General features: G+C 41.3%; 1 protein-coding gene and 4 non-coding genes across 11 annotated transcripts in view; 4 read left to right on the top strand and 1 right to left on the bottom strand.

The window, feature by feature from the left end:
* wnt5b (wingless-type MMTV integration site family, member 5b) overlaps positions 1 to 23,463 on the bottom strand; it is an 87,469-nt gene that overhangs the window by 60,460 nt on the left and 3,546 nt on the right. The gene's annotated exons all lie outside the window — the stretch shown is intronic.
* Positions 13,584 to 13,656, top strand: trnak-cuu (transfer RNA lysine (anticodon CUU)). The gene has a single exon. It is a non-coding gene; the product is annotated as a tRNA-Lys (tRNA).
* Positions 15,505 to 15,577, top strand: trnak-cuu (transfer RNA lysine (anticodon CUU)). The gene has a single exon. It is a non-coding gene; the product is annotated as a tRNA-Lys (tRNA).
* Positions 20,229 to 20,301, top strand: trnak-cuu (transfer RNA lysine (anticodon CUU)). The gene has a single exon. It is a non-coding gene; the product is annotated as a tRNA-Lys (tRNA).
* Positions 23,251 to 23,323, top strand: trnak-cuu (transfer RNA lysine (anticodon CUU)). The gene has a single exon. It is a non-coding gene; the product is annotated as a tRNA-Lys (tRNA).

Raw genomic sequence — 23,463 nt, 5'->3', positions numbered from 1 at the left:
CAGTCAACCATAATCAGTCTGCTGACTTGACAGTTGTCCAGATGATTATTGTCGACACCCTCCACCAGGAGGATAAGCCACAGAAGGTCATTGCTGAAAAGGCTGGCTGTTTGCAGAGTGCTGTATTGGAACATATTAATGAAAATGTGAGTGGCAGAGAACAGTGTGGTAGGAAAGGACTTGAGGAAGCTTCAGAAGGAGTGGAGTCAGGCTGGTGTCAGTGGATCAAGAACCACCGACACAGATGTCTTCAAGAAAGGGACTACAGGCGTTGCATTCCTAATATCAAGCCACTCCTGAACTAGAGACATCAGAAGCATACCTGGGCTACAGAGAAAAAGAACTGCTTCTCAGTGGTCCAAAGTCAGACTCGAGAAAGAGTGGAGAGGGACAGAATCCAAGGTGTTTGATGTCCAGTGTGTCTAGAAGTTGATCTTGAACTACTGTGGCTTCCAGGTTCTTCATGGTCACGTTTCTGCTGAGGCTTGCAGCGCAATGCTGGGAGTTTGGTATACATGACGACAAAAGCTCTGTGGGGAACTGCCACTCTAATTTTTTTTGATTGAGCTCAGGAAATATTATAAATGCAAGATAGTGGAGTTTGGATTTTTATGATCTAAGATCCAAATATTAAAATTAAAAAGAAAAAGAGCTTGAAATAATCAATTTTACATATAATGAATATAGGAAATATTACCTTTTTTAATTAAACTAGGAACTAAATGGGCTTTTTTGTAGTTTTACAATTTGTGAGATGCACAAACTAAGTGCTCACAATGCATTCTGGTTCCACGGTGTGAAGTGCTACCGTTCTGTCAGAGGATACCGGCGTTGTAGAAATATGCACAAAACGTTTTTTGGCAATGGTAATCAAGGTCTTTATGCAGTGAGACGATGCGGAAAAAAAATGTTAAACTAAATATTTTGAAGCAGAACTTGTCGTGTTCTGCTAACGATGTGCTTTTTGCAGAAAATTCATCCTCAAAAAATGCACTGTGAAAAAAATGAAGAAACTGAAAATCTGGATTCATCCACACTGATTGCATTGGTAGTGGAAAGATTGAACTCTTAAGGCCTTTACACACTGGATGCTTAAAATCTGTGCAACTATTTCATGCGTTAAAAATAATATTCAGACTCACCTAGACACACAGCTAACAAGTACTCTGGGTCAACCGGCTCTCTGAAATGATTTCTTTGCCTCCTTAGAGTTGGTGGTCCCAGCTTTGCCAAAAAGAGCTCAACTGCTCCACTCACATCCTGAAATATGTGCAAAGATGGTTGTGACACAACTCCTGGATTAAACCATGTAGTTCTCCCAGCTGTTGCCTCCATGTGAGAATTTGATGCACTGAGAATTTCCATTTCTTTCTTTTGCTGTTTAGAAACATCAGAACCAGTTAATCATGGCTTGATGTCAACTCCACTTTTTTCAGATTTTCAGTGTGTGTGCATACATTACATGTCAAGTCTGGATCTGAAAAACTTGGAATTTCGTGTTTTTTGAGATGAAATGTATTTCTGAGTTTCTTTTTTTAAGAGCACCAAACTCAACGGCTGGAATGTCCTTTTTTTGTGTGTGTTTTAAACTTTACTTTTGCTTCCACTTGCTGGTTAGTCGCTGAAAGCTACATAGCTAGGTTTTGGTTAAAATGCACCCTGCATTAAACCTGCAAAAGGAATAAATTACACTTTACATGTTTGTCAAAACAGGACCCAAATGCAGAATGGAGGAAGCAGAAATACTGAATGAAAGCAAAAATGTCCAAATAGTCCAAACAAAACAAATACCTAAGGGCAGGCATAATAGCTTGAGGAACACAAAAGAGTATGTGGAAAACAGGTGGGAAGGAAAATAGACAGTCTGATAACTGATAAAGGGACAATGCATACACAGGGTTGTTTGGTGACAGGTGAAAAAAGGTGAGTACAGATGCAACCAATAAGGACGGGCAGACAAATACAAAAGTGTGAAAACAAAAAGGAAGCAAAACAACCACAGATGAAAACAATAAGTCATTACCAAAATAAAACAAAAACTGATTATAAAGAAACCAACACATATGCAAACAGACGGAGGGACAAAGAGCTAAAAGGATGGAAAAGCTATCAAATGTTTATTAGATTACAAAAAACAGGAACAAAAATTCAAAGAACAAGAAAGAAACCTAACACACGGTATGTTTTATGAAGACTTGGTTTTTGTCCCCAGAAGGGAGGTGCGTCCCTACAACGACTAAAGGGATTCATGTCCCTACAATGTCAGTAATACAAGTACACCCACACAAATACACAGTTGCCTGTCTGTAACGGTGCTATTTATATTTAAAGAGTGGGTCTTTTAAGTGAACCCAGTGTGGGACACACACACACACACACACACACACACACACACACACACACACACACACACACACACACACACACACACACACACACACACACACACACACACACACACAGAAAAGGGCACACAGTCTGTCTCTGCAGGCAGGTATTCACTCAAAAAGCTTAACCTCATTCACACTAAAGCTTAACTTTAAAGAGCTACTATTTTAGTATTATATAGGGATTCAGTCCCATGTTGCTTTCTTCATTAAAGAAGCAACGCTGCAGCACTGGCCCTTTTGTGGCTTTTGATCAGTGGAACCAATTAAAGTAAAACCTTCAAGACTGATTTTACTGCAAATCACTCTGTCTCCATAGTTAAAATGAATTTTGTGACTGTAAATGCAAGCAAGCATAAAAACACGACTCACTGTGGTTGTTTATATTCAATGAATGTCTTCTCATTTGCTTTGGGTTTTACATTTGTGTGGATGTGTGAGGTGGGTAAATGACTCAAGAGAAAAAGAAGAAAAAAGATCAGTCAAATCGATATCTGTAACAGATCGGAGTGCCTTCACACATCTGGACCTGTGGACTGTCTGCAGGGGAAGACTAAGGGTAGAGGGAATACATTAGAGGAGTATTTTGCACTGCCTTATGTTTCCGGGACCTCCCACCCTCCCATCTACTCCCCTTCTCTCCTTTTCTCTCTCCAGCCAAAGGAAAACTCCTCCATGCCCTGCATTCCTCTCACATTCCTGCTCTAGGTTTACCTTCTCCACCTCTCTTTCTGCAGCAACATCATCATCTCCTCCTCCTCCTCTCTTGCCTGTGGCTGTCTGTCTGTTTCCACCTCTTTTCCTTCTTCTTTTTCCTTTCTCTTGGGATCTCTGTTTCTCTCCTCTTTCATTCCCTCCTCCCTCTTTCTTTACCAGCATGCTCCAGTAGGCCGGTGAAGGCAGGGGGCTCGCCTGAACCCTCCACCCCCAGCAGGGGCCCTCCAGCTCAGCCTGGCTGGCTGGCAGGCTCCCTGGCACACTTCCAGCACACACAAAAACACACGCACACTCACATAGCTTCTTTCTTTCTCTTCTTACTGTCTTCTGTTTATCAGCCTGTCTTTCTTTTTAGAATTCTTCCCTTTTTAATCACTTTTCTTTTTTCCTTTTATCTGGTTACACTTAGTGATGTGTGCTCTGGCTTATTTAGCACTGACTGCCCACAAAGATGACACATTCACTGCATCTTTAATCGATTTCTTGTCCAAGCTCCATCATATACAGCACAGTATATTATCCAGTATAATTAATGTAACTAGATAGATCGATAGAGAAGAGAACTTGCACAGTTACATGCTTTCTTGTCTCTTATATGAGAAGAGTGAACTTTGCTTATATATACACACACACACACATATATATATATATACATATATATATATATATATATATATATATATATATATATATATATATATATATATATATATATACATACATACATATATATATATATATATATATATATATATATATATATATATATATATATATATATATATATATATATATATATATATATATATATATATATATATACATATATATATATATATGTGTGTGTGTGTGTGTGTGTGTGTGTGTGTGTGTGTGTGAGAGAGAGAGAGAGAGAGAGAGAGAACCTCCATAATTTGGTATTTCCTTTTTAGACAGTGGAGGAAGGGCCAGTGCCCTCACTCATGCACATGCGCACCACACACAGCTCCTGTTTTAATGACCCCTACATCTGCCTGTAGGCACTATGAGAGAAAACAGCTAGATAGATACATAGATAGATAGATATGCACTGAAGGTCAGAGTTGAGAGTTCATAGTCATGACAAACAAATGCACACACACACACACACACACACACACTGAAGTAAACGTGTGTGTGAGTTCAACTGGAGGTTAGACCTTCAGGCTCCACAGCTCAACAAGAGAGAGAAACACGGAGAGAATTCATAGCAGCTGATTCAGCATGGAACTGACTGGTGTGATTATTGTAGACCAGAGGGGACAAACAAGAGGAAATCTTCCAGTTATATAGATAATTTCTAGAGGAACAAAATGAAAATTTAAGGCAGATGGTGGCACAAAGCAATTGGTACTTTAGTGGAATGAAGGAAAGGCAGAAAGAACTGAGAGACTGACAATAACTCTTTTACAACTTAAGCAACAGCTGAAGATGTTACTGTGTCTCCAGACTGTCTCTCGTACAAACACACACTCACAGGGCCCTGACCTTGTTGATGGCAGCTGTCGACAGCACTCTCCGTGCACAGTCCAGAACTACAAATTCCCCCTCAGTGTGTGCACACAATAATCCACAGAAGACATCTTTAAAATGATTCTCTATTTGAGAAGGCCTTATGTCTCTAAGTTTCCACATACTGCAGATTTTCTAGCTAGTTCATACTTTGCCAACTTCAAGTCAAGTAATTTTACCCAACGTGGGGCTTGAACACAATGAGGTTAAGAGCCTCATACTCTTAAACTCAGCCCACACATTCACAGCTAACGTGAATAGTGACACAGACTATGGTGGCATTTTTATCAAAACAAATTATTGACTGAATTATCATTTTTAAGCATGTTTCTATTATTATGTTTAGTGAACACAGCCAAAATTTCACCTTTGTCGCTTTCTTTCAAATCTGCATATTGCTCTGCTTTCTTCGTTTTGCTGCTCATGGTCTTTATGATGGGATTTATAGGTTACACAAATATACGTGACTGCTACATGGCTTGCGTGCTTGCTTTGCACATTGTTGCATTTGTACGACATTTGTGTTTGACTCCTCCTTACTCCGATGTGTTAGCCCTTTGACAGACTGGCGACCTGGACAGGTCACATAAAGTATCTTCCAGGTCCAAAAAAACCAAACCCCCCCCACCAAATACAGGCTACAATGCTAAAAGCCTGACTGCTCATCACTGCCTTTGTTGCTACTTTAAAATCAGTATCTGGCCTCTGGGCTGGGGTCAGCATACACTCTGCTTTGCAATCAATCTGTGTTCGTGGCTAGCTGTTAGCATCTGTTTGTGCAGATGTTGTTTTTTTGTGCAATAAAAAAAAATGTCTACATCTCCACTCCTCAAAAGTTTCAGACTGCTCCACCATTTACCTCCTCCCTGCACACAAACCAAAATCGACGATTATAGCAACTTCTCTGTATGTATTATTGTAGTGTCTACCTTAAAGCGCCTTGAGGTGAGTGTTGTTGAGATTTAGTGCTGTATAAATAAAACTGAATAAAAGTGAACAGAATTTAATTGGATTAAAATTACTGTGATTTCATATGAATTTGTCATGAATACTGAGTATCGCGAAGATGTTCCCTATAAAACCTTAAAAAATGTAGCACTGCTGGAAAATCAAATAGATAAAGATTTTTTAAAAATCCAAGTATCGGCTCTGCTTATCACTTAGGCTTTCTTACCTTTAAAGTTCACAAGAATAAATAAGCTTTACATGTCATCAACTGAATACAAAGCAACAGAGTGGCAGACTTGTTGGATGAGTTTTTTTTTTTTCCAATAAACAACATGTGTTAAAAAACTTCAGTGCCAAAAATACTGTCAGGAGCAGGATTTGAACCCACGCCTCCATTTGGAGACCAAAAATCTCATGAGTGAGGAAGGACTGCATCCTTGTATCTGGCGCCTTAGACCACTCGGCCATCCTGACGCCCACACTGCTGACAGCTCAGCAAAGTCACTGATGATTTAAAGCTCAGAGACCCTTAATATGTTTCACAGTCTGTTATAATTAGTCACTGTAAGGAAAGTGACGTGTTTTAGCTTTTTTAGATCAGATCTTTCCATCTGATAGAAGAATGGATGGGGTGCCTGATGAATGCCTGGACAGATGGTCTCGTAAAAAGACAGATAGGTGAAGGATGGATGGATAGATGGATGGAGGATGGAGAAGGGAGGGTGGTTAGGGGAGGGGGGGGCAGGCATGTTTGATCCTCCCAGTAGAAATAATCAGCAAAGCCCTGGAGCCCTAAATGTGTGTGCATATATGTGTGTGTGTGTCTGTATATGTGCGCTGTGGGGTTTTCTGGCTGCATGCCAAGACCAGCTCCTACCAAGAGATAGATCAAAGACTGCGCTCTCTCTTTCTTTCTGTCTCTATCTGTCTCTCCTGCTCATATTTCTCACAGTCGTTTCTTCCCCGTCCCTGCTCTGTGCCCTGAAAACACTCCTCTATTTTATACCAGAGGGTAGAAAATTACAACTTTTCCTCTGGAAAAAGAGAAAAAGAAAGTACAGCAATGAAAAGACCAAAGCAATAAAGTGCAATGTGAAGACAAAGAAAGAAAAGGGAAATCGCACAAAAATCCTCACTTTTTTCACCTGGTTTTGGAGTTGAGGTTATCAAAGGGTTAAAAGTTTGAACACATTAACACTGACTTTTTTTTTTTTTGTTTTAAGGTCTTAATTTCTGCTCTTCTAATTTCTTCTGTTCACACCTAACATCTGCACTACTCCAGAAATCTTTTGGAGACATAAGACAGAAACTTCTAGAAATGCTGCTGACCCAGTTTTGGTTTGAAAAAACTCACAGATTGGGTTTTAGCCTTTGGGCACAAGCTGAGGCTGTTAGAAAGAAATTACGGGGACACCCTTGTAAACTCCCTGATTCGATCTTGGCAGCCACAAAAATTAAGGCAAGGCTCACACAGTGATGTCCTCCTATTTGTGTATGTACTCCTTTCCGATTCCCATGGCTTCTTCTGTTGAGGTTAAATCTAGCACAGGATTGCTTTGGAAAACGTTACACCCAACACTGTCCATTTTTCAGTAGTGTAGTAATACAGTGCATTGCTGTACTAAATTCAGTAATTACCTTACAGTTACAATTATGGCCCTACTTGAATTCGGTTTGTGTGCAGGGAGGAGGTAAATGGTGGAGCAGTCTGAAACTTTTGAGGAGTGGAGGTGTAGACATTATTTTTTTATTGCACAAAAAACAACATCTGCACAAACAGATGCTAACAGCTAGCCACGAACACAGATTGATTGCAAAGCTGAGTGTATGCTGACCCCAGCCCAGAGGCCAGATACTGATTTTAAAGTAGCAACAAAGGCAGTGATGAGCAGTCAGGCTTTTAGCATTGTAGCCTGTATTTGGACCTGAACATGTTTCTGCAGTAGACACATAGTGGGGATTGCTTTATTTTCACACTAACCGAACGTGTGTCTTCATTAGAGTAGGGATTTGTGTCAGCTTGTGGGACGGTAACCTAAGGTTTTCTAACTAGTAATCATGGCGCAGTTCCAGCCCTTGATATGGCGCCAGGGGAAAGCAATGTAACAAATAGTGTAACAAATGACTTTCTTCAGAAAGTAACATAATCCATTACATAATAAAATGTTACAAGTACTTTTTTTGAATGACAACCCATAAAGAGATTTTTGTCAGTGACCCCAATCCTCCTCTGTAGCAGTCATCAAAGTTTGATCAAAAGAGTGTTGGGACACGTACACGTGTTTTTGTTTTTTGTAAAAGTCCAACTTCATCTTCTGCCTAAGCATAGCGCCAAATCAAAACAAAAGATAAAGACCCTATGATAATACAGAGAAAACCCCCAGAATCGAATCAACCCTCAATGAGCGAGAACTTGGCAACAGTGGAAAGGAAAAACTCCCTTTTAACAGGAAGAATCCTCTAGAAGAACCATGCTCAGGGAGGGGCGGCCAGCTGCCATGACCGGTTGGTCATGTAATAACTAATGATTTAATGAAATTACATTTAAAGACATGTCTGGTGTTACCTTTTCCTTACTCACAGTACTTGATGTTCGTCTTCTCAAGCATTTTCTATGTGCAACTAATGCTGTGCTATCTTGTTTACATCAACCATGAATATTTTTGCAGCTGTGCCGAATACTTGTCTGGGTGGAGAGTGCCAAAGTTTTTAAATAAAAACATCTTAGTTTGTAGGGATTAGGGCTAGGACAGGGGTCTTCAAACCTTTTCTGGCATGCCCCACTTTATATTTTCCCACAATTTTATCAAGCGTTAACAATAAATCAGGATGCAGATAATCTTACTGACGACCCATCTAATTTTAGGGTTTTGTTTTAGTCATGTGTAAAATTGGCTAATCTTCAGACACCAGAAGATGTTTAATTTAAAAAGAAGTTCCATCCTTCCTTTTTCTTGTTAAAAACCTTTACATTTAGGAGTTCTAAATAGGTGACATTTTTATAAAAAGATCTTGACATGAACCACACTCAAACCTTAACCCAACTCTAGATGGGTCACCAGACACCTGGTTGTTGCTAAGAGGTTAATTATGAGTGATACAAATATCAGGGCACCGGCATTCATGCAACTCAGTTTCATGCCACATTTTTCCCCCTTATCCAACCTGCGGTGGCTTAATGAACACATTTTATAGGTTAAATTGTATGAGATCCGTTCAAAGCCCTTGCAGAAACGACTCCCATGCTATTAGAAAACGTGGTTTTTTAAAATCATCAGCCAAGCAGAGGATCTTCAAAACTAATAATGAAGCATTAAAGCTCTAAAATGTAACATAATAACATCTTTTATTTCACAGCTTGCAATGACATTCACAGTAATCATCGGCGCACTTGAATATTCTCCTGGATATTGTTCGCTTTGCAGTGTTATTGATCAGGGAACTGAGGCTCATTTGCACTCTGCATATGCCGTTCTGCATAACAAAATCCCCTAAACGTCTAAAGATGTAAATGTAATTGTGAAGATAATGTATTTTTGCTATCAAGCATGCTGCACTGCGTGAACTGCACTGTGTCATTAAACCAACACGTACTAACCCTTCGCAAACAAGAGCTAAACTTTCCCTCCTCCTGTTTCTCCTTCTCTTCTACGTGTCTTTTCATGCAGCTTGCAGATTGGGTCATGTTTTTTCAGTTTTTTTTCTGCCATACTTAAGCAATATGCAAATAGAAACTCAGAGCCTCTCACAAAATCCCAATCAGTCCCTTTCTGACCCTTTTCCGTTTTTCCCTTCTTTTTTTTTTTTTTAAAGGCAACCCGCCATCACTCATCTTCTCTCTCGTCCAATGCCTTTTTAGCTTTGTCGCTCAGACCATCTCTCTTTCTCTCGCTCCCTGTCCCTGCATCCCTTTGCCTCCTGTCACCCCCCCATCTCCCCTTCTTTCCATCCACAATCTATCCTTTCCAATCTTCCCTTTTCCCCCTCTCTCTATCATGTTTCCCCCCCTCACACACTCACACTCTCTTCCTCTACCAGTAGTCATTCTACTTATAGCCTCGCCATAAATCAAGCTGTCATTCTCCGTCATGCTTGCTGCATCTCACTGGGGCTCATGGCACATGCACACACACATGCACGCACGAACACACACACATAAAAGGGATAGCAGCCTACACATACACAAACTCAAATGCAAGAATATACATATAGACCAGTATTATGCAGATAACACACATGCGCTGCAAGTGTATAGGCTATACTGATTACAATAAAAAATACACACACACAAACACTTCCTTTTTTAATGTGACACAAACATACAGTTTTTGCACAAACTCCAGTGTCCAAAAAACAAGCTGATATGCAGGATATCACACAAACACACACACACACATACACACACACGGAGCAGTTGAAACTGAGATCTCAGGGCCCAACCACCACCTAAATTCTTCCCTCCTCTTTACCGGTTCACATCTCTGTACTGCTCACCCGTCTCTTAGGCTGATCTTCTAAAAATACATATACAAATTTTTACAAAAACTTCATGATTTTCATATATTAAGTAGTCGTAATCGTAAGCTAATTTCACACACACACGCGCGCACTGCAGGCCTAAACTTTCCAGGACTTTCCCGACAGAGGTGCAGGTGCAATTGCAAATGTCTGACGCAGCCACACTGGACATTGCTGTAATTAGGAAAGCTCATCTAGACTTTGACATAAAGTAACATGAAAACACAGGTGTTGCCAATGACATTAATGAAGGTTCTGTTCGTTAGGTGCAGAGCCTCAGTTAGCATCATTAGTATCACCTGTGTTTACATGTCAAAATGACTGCTAGGAGAAAAAAGGTCTATTAGCATGGTGGGTGGCAGGAGCCAGTGTTTACCCCATTTCCCCTGAAAGTTACAGAAACTAAAGGAAGCAAAGGGAAGCTCGCTCTAAGGCCGAATCTCGCTTTGAAAATTGCTGGGGGGAAAAGCACGATAATGTAAATACGCGAGTCTACAAAACACATGTCCAGGCTTTTTCAGACTCATTAATACCTTTCTTCTATTATTCCTTTTCATGTACGCAGACTTTCTCTCGATACGTGTCCGGAAACACACTTTTAATAATCACACTTCCCCTTTGGCTGTTATTCAGACAGAAATTTGGATATTATTTGAAACAAGCAATAATAGCAGCATGTAAATGTATTGTGCTGAAGATATATTTGCTCTTTTTAAAACCACAGACCATCAGCCTATTTCCTCCTGTCCTTCCGTGACCAAAGCAAGAGCCTCATAAAGACCCCTAGGAGTTTGAGGATTTCATGGGGCTTTGTGTTTGACACTGTGTGTGTGTGTGTGTGTGTGTGTGTGTGTGTGTGTGTGTGTGTGTGTGTGTGTGTGTGTGTGTGTGTGTGTGTGTGTGTGTGTGTGTGTGTGTAAGACATGTGGAATTCAAGGTCATGTAATCCCACGGCCTTCACTGTTATTGACACATACAGCACATTCTATGACCTGGACTGGCCTTGCATGCATACACAATCTTTAGACATTAAAAACATTCATACTGATACTTTGTGCGTAGTTGACAACTTATACATACACAATAATTCTTTATCTGGTGATATTGGATATTCTGCTTATTGGTAGTTAAAACATTTAAAAACCTGCCTGTGTAATTAATAAGCTAAAGCCACTGGCATACCAGACACACAGAAGGGGTCCTTTTGCATCTGTATCTGTACCTGGGTGCAACGTTAGCAACTCAGCACATCAGGTGGGATGCCTCCTTTCTTTTTTTTCTTTTTTTTTTGAGTAACCTATTATCTTATTAATAAATCCTACTACTAAGAGAACTACTGACCAATCACATTTGAGCAGGCTGCTTGCAGCAAACACATTTGCCAAAATTCAGTTTGAATCCCTTTGGCTGTGGTCACTGATTTATTATTTTTCCATTAGATTTGAGTTGTCCAGGGTTGCTGTGGGCGCTCCCATGATGCACTGAGCCTCTCTCCTCTGTTCCCTTTTTCTACAGTTTCATATAACTATTGCCTTTTCCCCCCAAACTGGTCGAGAAAGATGAGCTTGAGCATCCCTAACCGTCTCTCTGTGTCACACACATGAATTAAAATTTTGAAGCTTCTCTCATATTGCAACTCAAATATTGTGCTTCGACCCAGACGTGGATCAGGGTGCTTTATTTTCTCGTTCACAGGCAAACTACAGGGTGGTACAGCCCAGCGTCTAGCATCAGACTCAAATGCACTGTGATATGCAAACGACAGGTCAATCAATCAATAAACACATGTGTTAAAATGTACTAATGTATGCAAAATCTGTGCTTCAGATAGCTTCCTTTGTCTAATAATACCCAGCAGTAACTAGAGATCTAGTGCCGGCAACGAGTTGTAACTCACAGACACAAATGCAAAGATATAGATTTCCAAGGTCGCATTTCAGACATTCACGACAGTATCTTATACAAGTCCCCCACTCTTTCTCTATGCGCTCCGCTGCTCTCCTCTTCCTCCTCTTCTGCATTCTTCTCTCCTCCTCCCTCCATCTCTTGCCACTGTCTTTCACACAAACCACACACACACTCACACATAGTCTCTGGAGACATGTCCGTTGCTCTGACCTATCTCTCCTGGGAGTGCTGGCTGTCTGCCCGGCTCTCTTTTTTCTCTCTTGCTTCACACATTCTCCCTCCCTGCATCTTTCCTCCTCCTCTCTCTGTGTCTCTGTGTCTATTGATCTATCTGTTTTTCTAATCTCCTTTTGTCTTCCCCATCTCTAATCCTCTCCTCTGTTGCATGTCTCCCCTGCTATTGCATCCTCTTATCTCTTTATCCTTTCTCAGCCCGATTCTGCACTTCTACTTTTCTACCCCTTTTTCACCCTCTCCTCCTTTAAAATCCGCTCCTTGCGTCTCTTTTCTCGCAATGCTTCTGCTTTACACATTCTCTGCTCCTATTGCTTTCTAGGCTTACAGGGTGCCAGTGTGGCTGCGGGGCTCAGCCCGGAGCTCTCTGCCCTGCTCGTGCTGCTTCCTGGGCACCGTGCCCACAGAATAGTTAGGCAGGACTGAAGAAGAGCTGGAGGGGTGCGCATGTGTGCGTTTGTATGTATCGAATGATGTGGATAGGGGGAGGGGTGGGACAGAGAAAGTGGATAGGGAAGAAAGATTGAAAAGAAAGGAGGAGGGGAGTTGTTGACAGGCAGAGAAAAAAGAGGCAACGACAGAGAAAGAAGAAATGATTTTTGATGAGTCACACTTTGCTAGCTGGAGTTTACTGTGCAGCACTCGGCGTGTGTTCAACAGAAAAATGTGAGTGTGTGTGTGTGTGTGTGTGTGTTTTTCAAACGACAGTAAAAGTTTTAACTATATTTCAAAAGAATCACTCTGCATTTATTACAACACATCTCAAATTTGTATCTACAGTCTTTTTTTGTTAATTGGTTAATTTAGTCAGAAATACTTTGATTTCTGCAGCAAATTCAGCAAACACCAAGAAAATCTAGTGATGTAAGCGAGGCGATTCCATTAACTGTCTCAGAACTGCTGCAATTACAGTTTGTGGGTATTGTCAAATTTTTTGGAGTGATTATTACTTGAAAAAAACTCATAAATGAGCAAAATATTCCAATCCCAAGGAGTCACATGCTGCTGTTCTGTCAGATGCGGCCATGATTCACTTGCTACTGCAATATTGCACACCTAGAAAGGACGGTCCACTTTTAAAGAGATATGAAGTCCATACTGGGAGGCTAGCAGCCTAAGCAGAGAAGCCCAGACCTCCCTCTCCCCAGCCACCTCCTCCAGCTTGTCCAGAGAAACACCAAGGGGTTCCCAAAGTAGCTTAGAGATATAATCTCACCATCGTGTCCTGGGTCTGCCCCAAGACCTGCTCCCCAGAAGGGCATGCCAGGAACACCTTACCCTAGAAGCCCCCGGAGACATCCCGGTCTGAGGCCTGAACTACCTAGAGTTGCGCCTTGTACAGCCCGGCTAGCTCAGTCGGTAGAGCATGAGACTCTTAATCTCAGGGTCGTGGGTTCGAGCCCCACGTTGGGCGCATCTGTTTTAGAACAAAATTAATTTGAGTTGGACCATATCACCACTATCACCCCCCATCCCTTGTATCCTCACAACAACCCCCTGTCATTGGCATTAATGCCCTTTGCTAATATATCACTAGCCAATCATGTCCAAGCTATCTCAGCTTTGCCTCTTCTCATTTTGATGCTGTGGGGGCGGCACTACCGCTTTCATCAGTTGGTTCCTATCGATGTGGCGATATAGAGGCCGATTAGTCCTCACCCTGTCTCTAAGGGAGAGGGCAGCCACCCTTTGGGGAAAGCTCATTTCTGCCACTTGCATCTGAGATTTTGTTCTGTCTCTCACTCCTGACCGTGTAACCATAGGTGTGGGTTTGTGATGAAGCCAACAGAACCACATCATCTGCAAAGAGCAGAGATAAAATCCTGAGGTTTCTGCCACCTTTGGCTTTGCCTAGAAATGTAAAGATTATGAACAGAATTGGTGACAAAGGGTAGCCCTGGAACCCTCCAACAGCCAGGCAACGATTGTACAGATACCAAAAACAATTACTGCTCAATTTAATATTGTTTACAAAAGGAAAAGTCAGGAGATTTTACACACGTATCAGGAAAATATACAGAAAATGTACAGGTTTTATGGATTTCATACATGGGGGGGGAGCAAAATGGGCAAATTGCTATGGAGGAAACCAACTGCTGTGTTTGATGCCGATATATGACATTTGGTACACACATGTAACATCCTGAGATATAAAAAAAAAATCCTCTTGAGGCCATGCCCTAAACCCATCAGACTGTCAATTTCAATCCAGCATTTACCATTTCTGGGTTTTCTACTTTGACTTTTTTACTTACCTTCTACTTCTGCTTTTACTTGCTTGTTAAGTTTGGATCCCAACACCTTTTAGGTATTTGTGAGACTCCAGCAACTCTGACAACACTGCAGTATTTCATGCTCTGGCAATGAGAGTGGGCTGAAATAACTGCTACCAAATTAAAGTGGGGGAAACATGCAGTGCTGTTAATTTAACTTCTATTGCACACATTTGGAATGTTATCAGCGTGCTGAATAACCAGTTGCTATCAGCTGCTATCAGTCCCATTCATATAGTCTGTAGATGGCTCCTCCACTTGCAAATAAGTAGTTATCACCTCACTCAGCGGTGGTTGTTCTGTGGATAAAATAGGTACTTCCAGGTTAAAATAGCAACACAATTCTAATTTTTGGATGCTGGACAATCACACATTGGTTCAAGATCCATTTTATTCACATTATATTTTATCACATTAAGTTGTTTACTTTTGTTTTCAGATGCTATTAAGATGAAGAAATAGCGGCTTTTAGTGTTAAAATAAATGCCTTTACCACGTGAAGCATGCAAGCAGGCTTACAACATTTACCATCTCCTACATAAGCACTGCTGTTCCAACTGAGCTGACAATGTGTATGGGACTGATAACAACTGATAATGGGCATTCTGTCAGGATGTGCTGCGGAGGACCCAAATGGAGGACAAGGGGAGACTGAATACTGAACAAAAGCAAACCTTTATTGTGGCTGAAGAAATTTCCCAAAACACATAAAGGAAGAAAGAGGGAAAAACAAAGAATCCACACTGGAAAAACACAGAAACTCACAGAGTGGACAGCACAGCAGGGGATCTCTCTGATTAGGGATGAGCTATGAGTAGGTGGGGAAAACAATGCAAAGGTGGAAACTGTGAAGAAAACAGGAGGGAAGACAAGGAGCAAAAAACTGCAATGATAGTGACAGAGAAACACTGGGGATAAAAGGCGATTGAATTTGTAACTGCTCCAGTTTAGTTGTCCATGTTCATGTTCAGACACAGATCAAGCACACAGCCCGGCTAGCTCAGTCGGTAGAGCATGAGACTCTTAATCTCAGGGTCGTGGGTTCGAGCCCCACGTTGGGCGGAGCTATTTTAAGCCCAAAAAAGTTAGAGCTCACTGTCATCGCTCTTTATCCCTCTTTCCCTTACATTCTCATAAAAGCCCTTTGTCATCCAAGATGGCCAATCTACCTGCAGAGAAAGGTGTGGCACCACCAGTCTGTGAGCCCTTTCTGTCAGAGAAGAGTTAAGTAGAGCTGAAGTGAAATTCAGTGTTAAAAACAATAGAAAGGGTTCACTGCAGCCAGTCTTCGCTTTTCGTACTGAATATGTGGTTTGTTTGTTTTTTCCAATGTTTGTAGTTCAATAGAACAACAACAAAATCAAAACAAGCCATAACTCATGAGATTTAAAAAAACAGGACCATGAAAATTTGAAGACAATTCAGAGGAACTGGCAGGCAGACCGCAGGTGGATGAAGTAAAAAAGAAATTATATGAGAGAATGAAATTTTTTGTTTCATCCAAGGGCTCTGGACCTCTGTGTTTAACCTCCCTTCTACAGATATAACCAATAATTTAATTGTTTTGATGTTTGATTGTAAATGTAGCGCTCCTGATGACTACACTACATCAGATTTAAATGTCCATAGTGACATTACATAATAAGGAAAGGCTTTGATAAACAGTAACCAAACTTACAGGCTGAACATCGGCCAGAAACACCTTCTACCTTTGTTTTGGGCTCCTTAAACTTGACTGATCTTATTTCCTGTTTGATGTGCATTCTGTACGGGCGACTGCACTTAAATTGATGCTAATGGAGAGAGACTGAATGACAGAGAGAGCATCACCACACCTGTAACCAGCTGCATGCAGAGAAATGCAATTCCCCTGCTGGTCACTAATGGTACGGCCCTGCTGGAGTGGAAGCAAATGGCCTGGACCCAACCACGCATGATGGGAATGAAGAAGGGGAGGAGGATACTGGTCAGGCAGTGGTAGTGAAAGAGAGGAAGATGTAGTAAAGAAAGGTTGTATGAAGAATAGCTGCGATTTGCGATTTTTATTTGATCAAAGTGACCAGGACAAAAAGGAAATCCACAGAGGACGATGGGCAAGCGAGTGGGGGAGGATTCACACCAGCGCTTAAATGCCGCCTTCAACTGCCATCTCTTCATAGCACTGATTATCTCCTCCATCTCCTGTCCTCGCATTCCTATCTCCCTCAGTTTCCCTCCTGCTGTATCCTTTCATCTCCCCCTTTAACCTCTCACCCCTGCCCGAGCCTCCCTCTCTTCTGCTCTGTTAGGTGTCCAGTATATCACAGAGGAGCCCCAGTGATGCAGTGCCCTCTGTCTGCGTTCACCGTTACTGCAGCAGCAGCTCGTTTGAAAACTTCAGCCTCTGTAAACCAGCAGAAAGTCCTCTGACGGTGAACATTTGAGTGCTGTAGCTTTAGAGCGTTGTGATTTATGGCAGCTGTGGCTCGTAAAGCCACATAAAAAACAATTATAAAGCGAAACAGCGCCATAAAATTGTGATAAACTTCAGATGTTACAGACAAGAAAGCAACTTGTGACAGTGTAAAACGTGATGAATGACCGTTTAGCAAGAGGCTGCTTCATATAAAGGCATTTTTTAAGCCGAGGTCCTGCTGTCACTGCACCACGACACGACAGACCCCTGAACATTAACTGAAGGTGATGACAAACACAATTCTGATCTCGATTCAGGCAGCATGTGCGCCTGACAGACAATGCGGCAGCTCAGCAGTGGCAGACGCTGATGTGAAATATATGCTGCCGGATGTGTTAAAATATGCAGGATAAAAAAATTCAGGGGCTAAGTGTTTTAACCCTTTATGCCCGAAGATTAGCAGGGTTTAAAAGGTTTGTGAGCTGCTGCCCAAAACAGCCACTGCCAACAGCTTTATGAAGCAGTGCTAGGATATCATTACTGTTTCACTGCAGTTTGTTAATGCACTCCAAAGTACAGTCACTAAATTGTCTTTTTTAACAAAGCGTTTGCAGAGATTGCTTTGTCTTGATTTTCGTTTAAAGGATAATTCAAACTCTTTTTTTTTCCCTCTTTTCATTAACAATCTCATTAAAGAAATGGATTAAACAGTGACAGTGTTTTAATTTTAGCATTGTGAAATGATGTTGGTGAACAATTTACTCAATTAACTGCAGGCCCTGGCCTCTGTTGATGTTCAGTGCGGGGTATAAAGCAGCCCGGAGTCATAAAACCTCAAAGAAAGTGGACAAACATAGGTGAAACAGTCTCCTCGTTATCCAGAAAGCTCATTTGGCAAAGAGTCAGTGTCCTCTTTCTTTTTTCTTTTTTTTTTTATAACGCAATGCAGTGCTCTGCTCCTGTCTGTCCAGTCTACAAAACCTCAGCAACAATCACTTCCTAATAAATCACTTCAGCCAATCAGTGATGGATGTGTTTTTGAAAAACAAAAATTGCGCACGTATTTGTGTGTAAATCAATGTCGTGTGCTCGCTCTGTGATTTTTCCCCCTCCCACCAGACAATGCACTAATGTTTTGTTGATCCTTCTGCACACACACACACACACTGCAGGCAAGAGTGTACGATAAACACAAGGAGGATGCTCAGAGGAGAGAGACTGGGAAAAAAGAAAATAAAGGAATTCTTGAAGAAAAAGGTAGAAAGAGGGAACAAAACAAAGATTCACGACTAAAATGACATTTCTTTCTTTTTTCTTTTTTTCTTTTTTGTTTTGCCATCAGAAACAAGATAGTGGGAATAAATTTCTGATTTAATCCCCCGCCCCTCGCCCTCGTCCCATGAGTGTGTGTGGGTGTGTTGACAGATTTGGTATTGCCTCAGTTCAGAGATTGGCTACAGAAAAACACACTCAGTAATTATCTAGAAAGAACACCTGGGCACTGGGAATCTCATTATATTGTAACCACTCCTCCAACACACACACACACACGGAAGAAAATACACAACAGAGTAAAAAGAGACCAGAAAATAAAGGATGATTTTTTGCATAAAACAGAAAATCAAAAGACAAGATGAAAAATAGCAAGAATTCAAAAAACACCTACATACACGGAGAGTGAGGAGCCTTTCTAGTTGTAAGAGCTTGAAACTCACTGTTGTGAGACTTTGTGGATCATACGCCGGCGTTTTATTATGCGGTAAGACTCACAAACAAGCGAAACCCGACGATGGTGAAGGGATCATTTGAATTCATCTGTTGCCATTTCTCTAGCTGACTTTCTTTATTCCACGCGGTTTATATATTTTTTACAATTCTGCAAAGCACAAAGAAAACCACAGTGACTGCAAAGTGATCCAAATCCGTGATGCATAAAACACAGCGCTGCAATTATTAAGTCATACAACACTCTTGTGTTCTCGTTTTTATTCCCTTCATGTTTCCTTTGATGTGCTGCAGTAGCAGATCTTCACCAGTAAGAGGCAGAGTTTCCTCTCATCTGACTGACTAAACCTCACTCATTACCATCACTCTTTCTTTCTCTTCATCTGGACTTGTGCTTTCCTCTGCCCTTTCTTTCATCCATCTCCCTTTACATCCATCAGAAACAGTGCTCATTATCAATTTTATGAAAATGTTTTGCATTTGCTGTAAACCAGCTCGCATCCTCCAAATGGGAGTCAAGTTGGGGGGTGTGCGTGTTTGTGTGTGTGCAAAGGAAAACCCTGCTGATGTGAACAGATGCATTCATTGCTGTGTTTTGACAGGCTGACAGCAGCCAGAGTGAGATGACCAAAAAGGGTCAACAAACAAGCGACCCACCAGACACACACACACACACACACACACACACGAACTGTGTCTGGTCATCTAAGGTAACATGGCCAAAAAAATAGATCAGTGTGAAAAACTTGATTTTTTTAAACATCTTAATGACACAACAAGGGGCATATCAAACCTCTAAGCAAGTTTCTTCTAAGAGAGTTTATTAAACACTTCCATCAGAATAAAAAGTTCCAAGCCGATTAAGGACAGGGCGATTTATACCTTTTCAGAAACTGGTCAAACAAAACTTATCATTAAACAACAACAACAAGGGTCGTGGGTTCGAGCCCCAAGTTGGGCGCAAGATTTTAGAACACAACACCCCCTGCACATGTCCACGCCATCTAACCCTCTAACTAATAGGCCTTTTCCACTTGTGCTTTCACTCAGTTTCAAACGTTTTCCATTCAATTGGGTACCACCTGATGTGCATGGTTATAGCGCCGTGGCCAAAAGTGATGTCATATGTATGCCACAGACACACAACAATGGAAGACGTCGCAACGATGGTATTCCTGCGGCTTTTTGGCAGACTTAGGGACCATGGTGCTTGTTTTTATGTGGCCATTTTGCCATTGCTGTGCTTCAAAAATGGTGGTTTTGACTTTTGTGAAGGAGCATCTCTTATGACTCATCGAGTGACGCCACTGACTAACCAATCGGTGGCATGCAGTCTCTTGACAAAGCATTTTCTTCACTATCACTCTTGCTGCTATCCTTCTATTCAATTCAGTTTTAATGATCTAGCACCAAATCACAAAAACAACACACCCCGGGGGCTTTATATTGTAATGTAAGGTCATTTTATGTAAGGTAAAGACCCTACAATAATACAGAGAAAATGACAACAATCAGATGACTCCCTAAGAGCAAGCACTTTGGTGACAGCGGCAAGGAAAAACTCCCTACTCCCTACTATTAGCTGGTGCTACAGCCCGGCTAGCTCAGTCGGTAGAGCATGAGACTCTTAATCTCAGGGTCGTGGGTTCGAGCCCCATGTTGGGCGAGAATCTTTTTAGAGTAGACTTCAAATAATTGAAAAACAGTATTAAGTGAGAATGATGGGCCGTCCGCACAACAGACATTTGGTTCTAAGAATGCAGAGCACCTCTCCGTACACCGAGTCCAGCAGTAATGATGTATTACAGTAGAAGACTGCCATAATAATAAAGAGCAGAACTAACTGCAATGCCCTTTTATAAACAAAAGTTAATATAAATCAATTAAGAGGTGAAAGAGTTCAAACAACTATTACTATGTCAAACTGGTCTTGGATAGAGTCCTATGGTTAATGCTCAGTCCTATCACTATCCACACATGCTGACGGACATTTTTTTTAACAGTACATTGACATATTTTTTAATTAAAAATGGGAATAGGGAAACTGCTCTGCCTCATGAGTGTGACGGTCTTAATCTTCGTTGTACATTTTTTGACAAAAATAGAAAACGCCTTCATTAGGGTTTCAGCCAAAATAGTACTGAATCACTATTCAGTCAAAGAAGTACCGAGGCACACGGAGACTAAGAGAACAAACAAAGAGGAAACTAGGAAAGCGGGACAGAGTTAAAACGAAATGAGAACAGACCTACTGTAGTGAGCATGTGCTAAATAAAATGCTTGTTTGAGTTTTTGTTTGTGTATTGTCTATATCCTGCGCATATGTGTGTGACTGGCTTTCAACCTCAGTGCAGGTGTGTTGCTGATAGTTTTATCAGTGCTGGATCAGGGCAACTGAGGAGAAGGGAAAATGAAAAATGTGTTGTTTAGATTTACTGTATGTGCGGTAACACAGTTTTATTTCAAGAAACTTTCTCAGGTGTGCAGACTGCAGGTCCAAACTGAGGGCAGGGTAATGTTTCCAACACTGATGTCTTGATGTATTTTCAAGTAAACGAACACTGATAATTCTCAGTTACACAGAACTATAAAATACACAGTTTCACAGTCAGTTTAAACTTTTTTGCATTTAATTTGCATATGAAAAAACTACAAATATATGAAGGTGAAATTGGTCAATTTAAAGTGAAGATAAAGGAGACAACTTCTGGTTTCCTGTTTCCAGTACAGCAACCAGTCACGACAACCATACACAGGCATTAAACATCATCAACCGGACTTAGACATTTGAGTGTCCCAAAGAACAATGTTACAATATGAACACCTACCAGATAATTACATAAAACATTGTCGATATGATGAAATGCCGTACAGAAAGAAGTGCTCGTGTACATTACACTTGCAGGAGGTGTTCAGCCACAGAAACCCACATCATGAAGTTACGAGCGCACTGTTTTGCGCTGATGTTAATGCCAGAGGAGGTTTGGAGCTCTGCAGTTATTGAGTCAGCACAGTGTTGGCAACTTTTACACACTATGCACCACAACACTGACAAATGATACTTTTGATGATAGAGGATTTTAATGAAAGGCTTCTAAATGAGATGAGGCTCCATGGTTTCTACATTTTGAAGGTTTCATGTTAACATTTTGGCCTTGTTGGTTTTGTAAATACTAGTTTCACCAACCGAAACTGAAGCAAACATTTACACACAACCCAGCAAAAGGTGACAGTTAGCAGACAGCCGTCCGCTACAGCTGCTTGTAACAGTACATCAATCGATCAAAGCACCCACGCCCTGATTTTAAGCTGCATCATCAAAATAGGTGAATTTTAAACAAATCACACGGTTATTATGAAGGGGGGAATTAGCTAATTCTTTGTACTAGGCTGTAAACATGCTATTTTCACAAGGTGTTCATGTTAACTGTTGAGTTTATGGGCAGTGGTTCACTTTTGGAGCCTGCCTCAAGTGGCTATAAGAGGAACTGCAGTTTGTGCCACATCTGAGTTGCTTTCATTTTTCGACCGCAAGTTGAAGTCTCTTCAAAAGTGAAATAAACTGATAATTAATACTAAGAGTTATAGTCTATACTCATAGTTGGCTCATCATAAATTCTATTGTCATGGGTTGAAAGCATGTGAATCTATGGTGAGGAGAGACATTTTCTCCTTTTCCTACTTAGTTAAGACACAACAGTGCTCAGTAGCTGCAGCTCCTCTGGTGTTGTGTGTCTTGTGGCGGCATGGTGTGCGTCTCTCTCCGTTGTACCAGCCGCCGGATTTATAAAATGGTTTCAGGCCCTGTCAAGTGCCCAATAAACCACTTTTACTATTAGTGTAGGACACAGCTAGCATACAGCTGCTGACCACTGACCATACACATCCGCATACGCTGACACACTGAGGCTGACATGCTCACACACGTACGAGCGCACAGACAAGCGGGGCCAGTCACATACTTGCTGGTCAGACACATTTTTAGGGCTGCTGGAGTCGGGATCTGAGCCAAGCTCTAACCCCATCTCACTCCACCCTGTTGCCCCGAATGACATCATGTCATATCCTGAACCGTCGACTCAGAAGGGCCAAACACACACACACACACACACACACACACACACACGCACTGCCTTCACCTTGTAGTACAGAACTTTTTGGAGCATCAGCCTTATTAAAAACTACAGCATTAATAAGTAATTTTTAAAACACTGTACCGCAGTGCAAACGATGCATGTAGCCACGGTAAGGTCCTCCTGTCCTGTTTTTAAAGTTTTCTCACCGTCACCATTTGAATTTTCTGCACGATATGACCTGAAACTAGTGCCTGGGGGCGCAAATACATCAGGAAATTACTCACTGAGGTCACAGATAAATGGCTGTTTTTCAATGGTCTTTTTGCAAGCACAAGAGTCGCCCCCTGGTGTCCAATAAACAGAATGTAGGCTTCACTAAACAGACCTAGAAGTTGCGCGTCTTTTATGCTTATTGATTTTTTTTTTTTAACCATACCTGAGCACATCGCATGACCGATATCATGCGATGTGCTCGTGAATAATAGCACTGTAATGTCATATTACAATCAGTCACAGCATGTCTGTGCATCATCCATGCAGCCCGGCTAGCTCAGTCGGTAGAGCATGAGACTCTTAATCTCAGGGTCGTGGGTTCGAGCCCCACGTTGGGCGTAAGATTTTTCTCAAGTCAATGGAAAAACATGTACTTCCGTGAGATCATGTGCACACAGCTAATGTGGCAAATCATGCTAATCTGCATTTCACACCTCTCATAAATGAGGAATTTTGGGATGACAAAATAGTTTTTGCTA

The sequence above is a fragment of the Maylandia zebra genome, linkage group LG17 (assembly GCF_041146795.1).
Source record: "Maylandia zebra isolate NMK-2024a linkage group LG17, Mzebra_GT3a, whole genome shotgun sequence".
Lineage (NCBI taxonomy): Eukaryota > Metazoa > Chordata > Actinopteri > Cichliformes > Cichlidae > Maylandia > Maylandia zebra.
The sequence above is the reverse complement of the archived record's forward strand: the minus strand, read 5'-3'. Positions and strand labels throughout refer to the sequence as shown.